This window comes from Ostrinia nubilalis, chromosome 10, assembly GCF_963855985.1.
Source record: "Ostrinia nubilalis chromosome 10, ilOstNubi1.1, whole genome shotgun sequence".
Lineage (NCBI taxonomy): Eukaryota > Metazoa > Arthropoda > Insecta > Lepidoptera > Crambidae > Ostrinia > Ostrinia nubilalis.
In genome coordinates, this window is record NC_087097.1 from 13,154,599 (window position 1) to 13,165,258 (window position 10,660).

The 10,660-nt window shown below is 41.5% G+C and overlaps 1 long non-coding RNA gene across 2 annotated transcripts; it reads right to left on the minus strand.

The window, feature by feature from the left end:
• Window positions 1-1,810: 1,810 nt before the first annotated feature.
• Window positions 1,811-10,407, minus strand: LOC135075298 (uncharacterized). 2 transcript variants are annotated; one of them, XR_010258002.1, is made up of 4 exons: window positions 9,983-10,407; window positions 8,430-8,644; window positions 8,025-8,252; window positions 1,811-2,310 (listed from the first exon to the last, which is right to left on the minus strand). It is a non-coding gene; the product is annotated as an uncharacterized LOC135075298 (long non-coding RNA). The 2 variants fall into 2 exon arrangements; XR_010258001.1 differs by lacking the exon at window positions 9,983-10,407 and having other exon boundaries at window positions 8,430-8,768.
• Between the last annotated feature and the right edge of the window lie 253 nt (window positions 10,408-10,660).

Genomic DNA, 10,660 nt, shown 5'->3' on the forward strand with positions numbered 1-10,660 from the left:
CATATATGGGTACCTATTAAGTAAACTGCGTAATCAAACATTTCTTGGCTTCGAATGTTTAGGTCAAAGGAAAAGTTTATCAAGCATTTAGAAAGGTCAATATTTAGACAAATCGGAGCTCTACACCTCAGGCTCTGCTCCCAACTAACTCCCAGTAGTTAAATCCATAACAGTTATGGATATCCGTAACCGTAACCGAAACTATCGGATATCTAAATAAAAAAATATCCATAACCGTAACCGAACCGATTCAAAAGTTTCGGATAATGGCGGAGTCTAAATCTTAATATTTTTAATGTTTGTTAGGTACTTGTCTGGTATCCCCTGGCACCATTCTGATATACCCACCTGTTTTACCTTTATCATAGTAGATAAGTGGCTATGTCGGTCGCGCAGCATCTTGCTATTTGAATTTTACCATTTTTAAATTCTAATATCCGTAATCGTATCCATAACCGAAACTTCATATCCATAACATCCCTGATCTATAACTATCGTCCCGTGTTTACGCACTAAAAGAAAGCATGGAATTAACATGGTGATTGATAAACTAGGTGCAAATAAGCATAGGTATTTTATAACCACAGAATGCTTTTTGCTTAAATTTGAAAATAAAGGATATTGTTCTGCGTCCATACATCGTTCGCCCCAAGACCCCCAAGCAATGAAATAATGATTTTTATATGTGAAATTACTTAACGATTGTCACCTTATACTCCACTAGCTTTTCGCTCGCGGCTTCGCGCGCGTGGCCTACATTAGGTACCTACATATTTTACGGAACCCTATTATTTTCCAAAATAAAATTTAGCCTGTTACTCGTGGATAATGTAGCTTTCGAATGGTGAAAGAATTTAATAAAAACGGTCCAATAGTTTTTGAGTCTATTCATTACAACCAAACAAACAAAGTTTTCCTCTTTATAATATTAGTGTAGATACTTAAAGCACGGATAAGCGGGAGATTCGTTACAATAGGAAAAATGCTTCAGATTTTGAGGTTATTAGCATAACAGAAGTACATTTCCATTTTCTATCTTCTAAGGTACTTATAATAAATCTGTAGAGAGGTCAACTCTGTACATGAAATATATTTTCAAAATAACTATCAGGGGGTGATACTGATGCCAAAAATGCAATCAGTAAAATTTTTGTCTGTCTGTCTGTCTGTATGTTCCTTATAGAAACAAAAACTACTCGACGGATTTTAACGAAACTTGGTACAATTATTCTTCATACTCCTGGGCAGGTTATAGTATACTTAGGAATTCCCACGGGAACAGGAATTAGCGGGAAAATCCTTTTGTATGAAAAATCTAAACCGCTTAAGTTAGACGCTTTAAATTTCGCACGTAGGTACTTTAGTAAACTAATTCCCACGGGAACTGGAATTCGTGGGAAAATCCCTTTGTATGAAAAATCTAAACCGCTTTAGTTAGACGCTTGAAATTTGACATGTAGGTATCTTAATAAACTTAAAGCTTAGTTACAACAGGATATTGCAAAATTCCCACGTGAACGGGAAAAAACATTTGTAACGGGAAAAAAGTAGGTATAGATATGTAGGAGAGACGTCTTAATTACACTTTAAATCGTAGATCGATAAAGAACCCCTTTGTCAAACCGTATGAATAGCAGCAAATAGAACTTTGCGTATTGGAAAAATAGGAATGCCTACGGAAAAGCCAAACATTTTTTAAAAAGAAGTTAATATATTTTACTTACATTTAAATCCAAAAATATCTTTATTCCGACCCAAGGGTAAGTAGGCAGTTATGTAGGTATAAATGAAAATACGTATGTAGGTACTTATTATTTATTAATGGTCATGTTCTACATTTTCTATTAAATATGGGCCCAATACATCAATGATGTCGCCATCACAAAAAAGTACCATAAATGGTTTAACGAGATTCCGATATTTGTATAGGGAATAAGTTTTTTTTTTGGTATGCATAATTGCTACTTTTTTGCACATAAATGTATGTATGTACCATCCATGATGACAATAGCCTTTCTTTGTGGTAAATCGTTTCCTGGCTTCCCGAAAAGAGACTGGAACATAAAGGTTTCTTTGGGCTACTTCCTCTCTACTAATATGTTGTAACCCTAAATGTGCTGGTACGAAATGTTCCTCCATCATACTGCGTGCTTTCATTACATATTTTGTAAGAGTACTCCTTGAAATGCCAAGTAATGTAGCTATTCTGTCATCTGAATCACCGGTCCTCAGCTTCATTAAATAAGCACCAACTGTAGTAATTCGTGCTCTCTGATAGTATCTATGGCAAAGAAGATCTGAAGGACGAATCTGAAAATAAAATAAAACATCAGATTCACAGTTCAACAATAAGAAGAGCAATATTTATATAGGATTAACGACTTTTGTGTGTAACGGAATAGTAAGACGAGTGATGAAAGATAATTTATGATTTGAACGCTGAATGATGAGGAATGATTGGTCTATGGAGGAAACGAAAGGGATGAATGAGGAACGAGGATTGAGAGTGAGAATAGTGGTAGTTTAAAAGAGTAGTCTGTTGTTATGCAGGAAGTATAAATAAAACTTTACTGAGTTTATTTGGCTCAGGGAATTTTTAACTGGCTTTATAATAGTAAAAATTATGTTTAATATTATGTAAGTAATAATATTGCGATATTTTAATAATATAAGTCTATTTGTATTATACAGGGTGGAAACGATAAGTGATCTATAACACTTTTAATATTGTGTGGCTGGCATACATTTAGTATGGAGGCTGAAAACATTGAATTTTCGGATAGATCCAGTTAATTCTGTAACTATTTACTGATACCGTTAGAAAGAGCTCGTGAAGCACTTTCAGGATGAGTAACCAGTTTTTCGATATCTTGTGTAGTTTAGAAATAATCGAGTGAGATCACTTATCGTTTCCACCCTGTATAACCTGTATGGAACAACAACAACAGCAACGACAGGGAAGCAAACCGGCTCGCGTTCGTCCTAGCAGGCGAGCGAGACAGAAAGCCCGCCAGTCGCTAAACTCACAAACACCCCACGTGGCGGAAACGCAGCGTGAGAATCTGCCGTCCACCTCCAAGGTGTTGACCGATTCGCAGGGCACCACGAAGCAAAATCCTCCACCACCACCACCACCACCACCACCACCACCACCACCACCACCACCACCACCACCACCATCATCATCACTACCTCCTCCTCCCCCACCCCCACCTACGTTACCCAGTCAGGCGAAGGGTAAGGCTCCGGGAGGTTATCACGGTCGGCGGACTGCAGCGACGGCAACCCCTGCGCTTGAAAAGGCGCAACCTGGGAAGTGTGAACGCGCTTCAGCGAAGCGCGCCCGACTGGACGAAACCAGGTCTCCCAGGGGGGAAGCCAAGCGTGCAAAAACCGACGTGAGGCCAAAGCGGACGATGAGCTACGCGGATGCGAGTCAATCGCATCTGCAGATAGCGGTGACCACCGTCCCGCCGAGGGACCTCACTATGAGCCAAGCGGAGCGGATCCGTATTGCTATCGATGATAGAATCACGGATACTGCTCTAACCCCAGGCATGCATGCTCCGTCATTGCGCGGTCGTCCCTATCTTTATGAGGGGGCTTTCGCGTTTTGGTGCGAGGATGCAAGGTCCCGCGAATGGCTGGAGAACCAGGTGAAATCCATTCCCTCACCTATCCCGGACACAACCCTGACAGTTGTAAAGCTGTCAGAAGTAAGGAGGAAACTGAGAGCGGGACTTCTCCTACACAGCCACATTACCGACCCGGTGACGCTGCAAAAGGTTATCAGCAACCAAAACCCCTGGTACAAGGTGGACACCTGGCAGTGCATCAGCGCCTCGGTGACAGAGGGAGCAGAAGAAGCGGAGGAAGGTCTGTCGTCTAGGTACAAAGTAGTGTACCTGGTCCTGGGGATCCCTGAGGACCAAAAACAGACCATCCTCGATAGAGACCGTCGGGTATCACACCTGTCTGGTGGTGGCTACATCAGATTCTTCAGTAGCAAGGAGGAAGAATCGGAGGCCACCACCACAACCACAGCAGCGACGAAGGAGACGTCGACCCCTGAGCCTTCCACCTCAGCTCCCCATCAGGGTCAGAGCGAGTTGGAAAAAGCCTCGCCACTAAAGACGGAAGGAGGGACCAGCGAAGACGAAGATGGCCTCCTCAACAGTCCCTAAGTCCACCATCGACGTCATACAAACAAACCTCCAGCACAAACAAATAGCGGCGGCGTCACTACGCAGGGTGCTGGAGGTAAATAACAATAGGACCGTCGCCCTGATCCAAGAGCCCTGGATCAGAAACAACAAAATCTGCGGCCTAAACAACACAGGAGGTAAGTTACTAGTAAACACCTCCATTGATAAACCAAGAACGTGTATTTACATGCCGAATACGTTAAGCTGTACCATGTTAAATCAGTTCTGTTCCAGAGATGTCACCGCAGTGAAAACCGTGACAGAACAACAAACCCTAGTGCTAGCCTCAGTGTATATGCCAAGTGAGGATGCAGTTCCCTCACAAGAACTCACCGCACTGGTACAACACTGTAGAGAGCAGGCCTGGGGCTTGATCATCTCCGCAGACTGCAACGCACACCACCCGCTGTGGGGAAGTACGGATACAAACAAAAGGGGTGAGTTACTAACTGAATATTTATTCCAATCGAACCTGAACATTATGAACAAAGGAGCTGAACCCACCTTCGTAAGTTCAAGGTACCAAACTATAATAGATCTGACGCTGGCAACACATGAGGCGGCGGAACTGATTGAAGGCTGGCATGTGTCAAACGAGCCATCCTTTGCAGACCACCGACGCATATGTTACCAAATAAAAATGAAACTAACTGACCCTGTTCCATATCGTAACCCCCGTAAAACCGATATAACAAGGTATACCAAAATACTAACCAAAACACTTAACGATACACAAATGACAGATGTAACACTTAGCACTAACAATATAGAGCTAAACATACAACACCTCACAACTGCTCTAACGAAAAGCTACGTAGAGTCATGCCCAGAAGTTACTCCCAAAGTTGCGAACAAAGGTTCCTGGTGGGGGCCGGAACTTGAACGCCTTCGGAAAAAACTCAGGACACTTTTCAACCGAGCGAAAAACACCAGAACCAATGAAGACTGGAACAAATACAAAGAAGCACAGAAGCACTACAAGAAGCGGATCAGATTCCGTAGTAGAGAACACTGGCGCAATTTCTGTAGTAGCATAAACTCAACAAGCCAGGCTGCTAGGATTAAGAAAATCCTATCAAAAGGTGATCTCAATCTACTGGGCTTCCTAAAGAAGGAAGACGGCACCTACACGAACACGGAAGATGAAACAAGCACAATGCTGCTAAAAACACACTTTCCGGGTTGTAAGATCACATCGATCGCAAGGTGGCAGGATGAACAACAAAGCACACCGACAAACGAAGAGTGGAAAATCGCCAATAGTATAGCAACAGCGGATAAAGTAAAATGGGCGCTAAATAGCTTTCAACCCTTTAAATCCGCAGGACTGGACGGAATCTTCCCAGCGCTATTACAATGGCAAACAGCCCAAATACTCAAGTACCTAGTACAGATATACCGGGCATGCATAGCTTTCAAATACATACCCAAGCCATGGAGGGAAGCAAAAGTAATCTTCTTACCGAAACCGGGAAAAGAAGACTACACACAGGCAAAATCCTTCAGACCAATTAGTCTAACATCGTTCCTACTAAAAGGACTAGAAAGATTGGTAGACCGACATCTCAGGGATGGCGTGCTGAAAAGCAAACCACTACACCCCCAACAACACGCCTACAGGAAAGGCAGATCAACAGAGTCGGCTCTACACATGGTAGTACATAAAATAGAGTCGGCCATCACAAACAAAGCGTCAACTCTTGCTGTCTTCATAGACATAGAAGGAGCGTTTGATAAAACTATGCACAACAGCATAAACCACGCCCTGGAACAATTCAACGTAGAACCAGCCGTAAGAAGCTGGGTCACTGAACTAGTTAGTAAAAGGGCGGTTCAGGTGGTGGCGAACACGACTACCAGAGCAGAGGTTGTCAGAGGATGCCCTCAAGGAGGCGTCCTATCGCCACTACTATGGAACATGGTAGTGGACAGTCTGTTAAGGAAACTAAATGACAGAGGGTACACGGCCATTGGATATGCAGATGACATCACCATACTGTTAAACGGAGGGGCTGAAAACGTGCTATGTGAAATAATGCGTTCAGCCCTGAACATTGTTGAAAACTGGTGCAGCGACCACCAGTTGTCAGTAAACCCAAACAAAACTGAACTAATCCTTTTCACTAACAAAAGGAAACTACCAGAGCTCCAGCTACCAGAACTCTTTAAAACAAAACTCTCCCTCTCAACACAAGTGAAGTATCTGGGCATCACCTTTGACCACAAATTGAACTGGGCGAGTCACATTGAAAACAAGACAAAGAAAGCCTGTATAGCATTTTATCAGTGTAAAAGACTCATTGGTAGCAGATGGGGTCTTAACCCAAAGATAACACTTTGGCTCTACACATCAGTTATCAGGCCCTCTGTCACTTACGGATCAGTTGTCTGGTGGCCCAGAACAAAACTATCCACAGTAAGATCAAAACTCCAAAGCCTGCAACGTCTAGCAAGCATAGCGGCCACCGGTTGCATGAGAACCACACCATCGGCATCACTTGAGTACCTTCTGAATCTTAGACCCTTAGATCTCATCATTCAGGAGGAAGCGCAAGCAGCCGCTCTAAGACTTAAAGGAAACGGCCTATGGAAGCAAAACAAGGAGACAGGACACTCTGCGATCCTGCAGAAAACCATAAAAGAAATACCTCTCACTGAGGCACCAATCGATAGGATACCCTGTGAACACATTTTCGACCGAAGATATGATATCCAACTTACAGCGGAGACGCGAGATTACTCTGGAATCAATGAAGTTAGGATATACACGGACGGCTCCAAAACTCAAACGGGTACAGGAGCTGGTGTCTTCTCGAATGATCTTAATATAAGAATATCAACAACTTTAGATAAACACAATACAATTTTCCAAGCAGAATGCATTGGAATCACCAAAGCAGCACAGGCGGTAACAGCCAGAGACATCCGAGGTCTAAATATAAGAATTATCTCGGATAGTGCATCCGTACTGCAAGCGCTACAAAGCAACACAATAACAACGGCCCTTATATTGGAATGCCATGAAGCGCTCCAAGACATTGCAGCTGTAAATGGAGTTACCCTACAATGGATCAAAGGGCACAGTAACTCTTTAGGCAACGACGCAGCGGATGAACTGGCAAAAAGAGGTTCGGACACAACAGTATTTGGCCCGGAACCAATACTGCCGATACCACAAGCACAGATCAGGAACTGGCTGCGTTCCAAAACAGAAGAAAAACACCACACAGAATGGAAAAATAGCGAAGGATGCAGGCAAACAAAAGATGCGGTTCCGGACGTATCGAAAAAGTTCTCCCGCAGCCTCATCAGACTAAACAGGGACAGCATCCGCAAGGTTTTAAGTGTCATAACAGGACACTGTATGCTAAACAAGCACCTATACAACATAGGTGTCACAGACAGCCCACTGTGCAGGGGGTGCATGGAGGCAGAGGAAACACCGCAGCATGTGCTCATGGAGTGCAGTAGCGTGGAAGAACAACGGGCTCAATTTCTTCGATCACCGTCGTCGCTACAGGAAGCTTGCAGCAGCCTGGACGGGCTGCTCGCCTTCTGGGGGGATCTGGGGTGGTTGGAGTAGGAAGATAAACCACAAATCGCGCACAATGGCCCTATCATGAGGCTAAGTGCGGTATTCGATTGCCCTGCAAAACTAACTAACTAACTAACTAACCTGTATGGATGAGAGTAGTGGCAGATTGAAAGCGATGGAAGGAGTTGAAGGATGGGAAGGCTGATTCGGAAAAAACCTTTTTTATTATTATAATAAACCGGCATAATTATTTTTATGTATTATAAAACTGGCAGGGCTCTTACCTCTCTGGGTTGAATCCAATTTCGAACAATGTTTAATATATCTTGATTATTCTCTGTATCCAAACAATGACTTCAAGTTCGCAATAATGAACAACCACATCCAACACAAACTTGTTGGTGACCTACCGGGGCACCGGTTGGCATATCTGGAGAGTGTTGTGAAGTAGGTGTGGTATCTCTTTGCAATAATGAGTGACAAGCCCCACAGATGTAGTCATTTGCAGTAACCTGTTTAAAAATAATAATAATTAGAAATAAGTTTAAAAAAATTATCAGTTTTTTAATGTCCCGCACTTAAATTATTTTATTTTAGTATTAATTTACAGAAACCAATAACTTTACAAGAATTAGACTGATTGTATAGCCAATAACATTTTATTAAATAAGGACTTTAGCGTGCATTACCTCTAATGGAGTTAGTCGTTCCACAATTATGTTTCTGATGTTAATATGATGTTGAGTGTTAGTTCTCAGGGACATGAGCTGATGTGAACGTGTTCTAGGCTCTAGTGTTCTACTGCAAAGCACACATTTTCTGCTAAGATTTGAAGTAGATGCATTTGTGTTGTATCTTGGGCTTGGGTCCAACATGTTGTGCATATAAGATCATGAGCTGTAACCTGTAAAAATAAATAGATTCATTGCATGCCATGCCACACATACTCCTGTGCGTTGAATAAATTGAGCCGCAAACCATAAAAAAAATGATAATTCAATATTATGTGCTGTTAGTAGAATTTTGGGTCAGAGGGTAGGGTTAAACAGCTTTAGTAAATAAGCATTGTTGTTATAATAATTAATTATGACGTGTTACAAACTTAGTTACAAAAAATAATAATCTAGTAGTTTTAGTTCCAAAAAACAAAACAAAACAAGCTTTCATTGAGAGCAGGGAGATAGTGTCAAAGTAAATAATTCCTTAGATTTACACCAAAACCAGCTGGATTGTCAACATAATGAAGAATGTTCACTAATTTTGTTTTTTAGCTTTCTGTATTCTCTGTTAAAAATAAAAAATACACGTGAAAGAATTATTTCGATACGTCAATTAGTTTCCAAGATATTGAATTTTAAAAGTACGGGCGGCGGCCGGCCCGCCATTTTATGCGCGTGACGTCATATTACAACGACTGGCTCATATTTGTATGGGTGGAATCTTGCAAACTGAATTAAGACCCACTTCCAGGCAACCGATTAAGCTGAAATTTCGCAAACACGTGTGATTTGGATGACCATGCAATATTATGATGACATGGAGCTGATCTGATGATTGAGCTGGAAGGTGGCCATAGGAACTCTATAATAAAACGACTTAAATGCATCGAGTTTGGGCTCGTTCGTTTTGTATTGATGAGTATTTTAATTCTATATAGTAATCGGGGTCTAATGATGGAGCTGGAAGGTAATTCGCAATAAAACGACACAATCGCATCAAGTTTGGGTTTGGTTCAATTTTAATTTCTGTGATGGGTCTGGGTGTTAATATGTATAATAAGTTTGTATTTACAAAAAAAAATATATTTAAGTATGTTTATATCCGTTTTCTAGTGAGCGGACGCTGTGAATGTACGTCACACGGGGTCACGTGACCGTCGGCGGGACTCAATATTTAAGCGAACTTTGAATGCCTATAAAATCATAACTACTGGGTATTTTTGAATGAAATAAAAACTAATGTATTTGTAAATGTAAAAGCTTAACTGTAACATAGGTTTCAAGTGATTTTGCATACCTAGTAACATTCTCAATTGTTGTTTCGCTCATGCCTCCATTGCGCTGTACCATCGACTAGTTTCTTACAATCGAATCGGGCCTGGCTGTCCACACTGTCCAGGGTTGAACCACAGATAATAGCGGAACATTCATTTCAAGACAACCCGCCATGAGAATGGCAATTCAGAAGTTTGGCAAGGCTAGTACTTATTCATAAGATTGCAGAGCAAAATGTAGGTACTTACCGATCGAGGTGCTGCCCATTGTTGTGTATAATTAAGTTGCTCATTTTCTAACACCATAGAACCACCAGCCGAGCCTTGGCCGAGCCACACAAAAACAGTAAATCCCAGGCTGAGTATGTCGTTATTGCAATCAATCAGAGTCCGTTTGAATAGCCAAGTTTGTAGTTAATAAAGTTCCGAAAATAAAAGCTAAAACACAAACGAATCACAAAGAAGGATCAAGCAAGACAGCAACACAGCAAGAGTGAGTGAGAGAGAAAAGGTGATGCGAGTGAATGACAATTTGACTAACAAATAGGGATGTCCATTTAGAATAGACATAATCGATTAAATTGATCGTTTTTGAAAATTTTTATTTTTAAACATTGTGTTGCTATAAATATTTATTTTATTTATTTAATAGGACAACCAACAAGACATACACTGGAAGACAATCAATATTTACAACGTATTTAACTTAATCTAAGTGCTGCCTTAATTATAGGTTGCCACGGCATGCAATAGTGGACTTATACATAAACAGTGTCTACACTTAAAGAAAAGAGTAAATATGTAAATGTAGGTAAATAAATGTGATTAAATATACATAAAATGCAATAATCCACTGAAGCGCTGCGGGCGCGGCGGATCTGCGCCCGTCTAAAGGTCTAATGATTAGACTCTAGTCTAATCGATCAT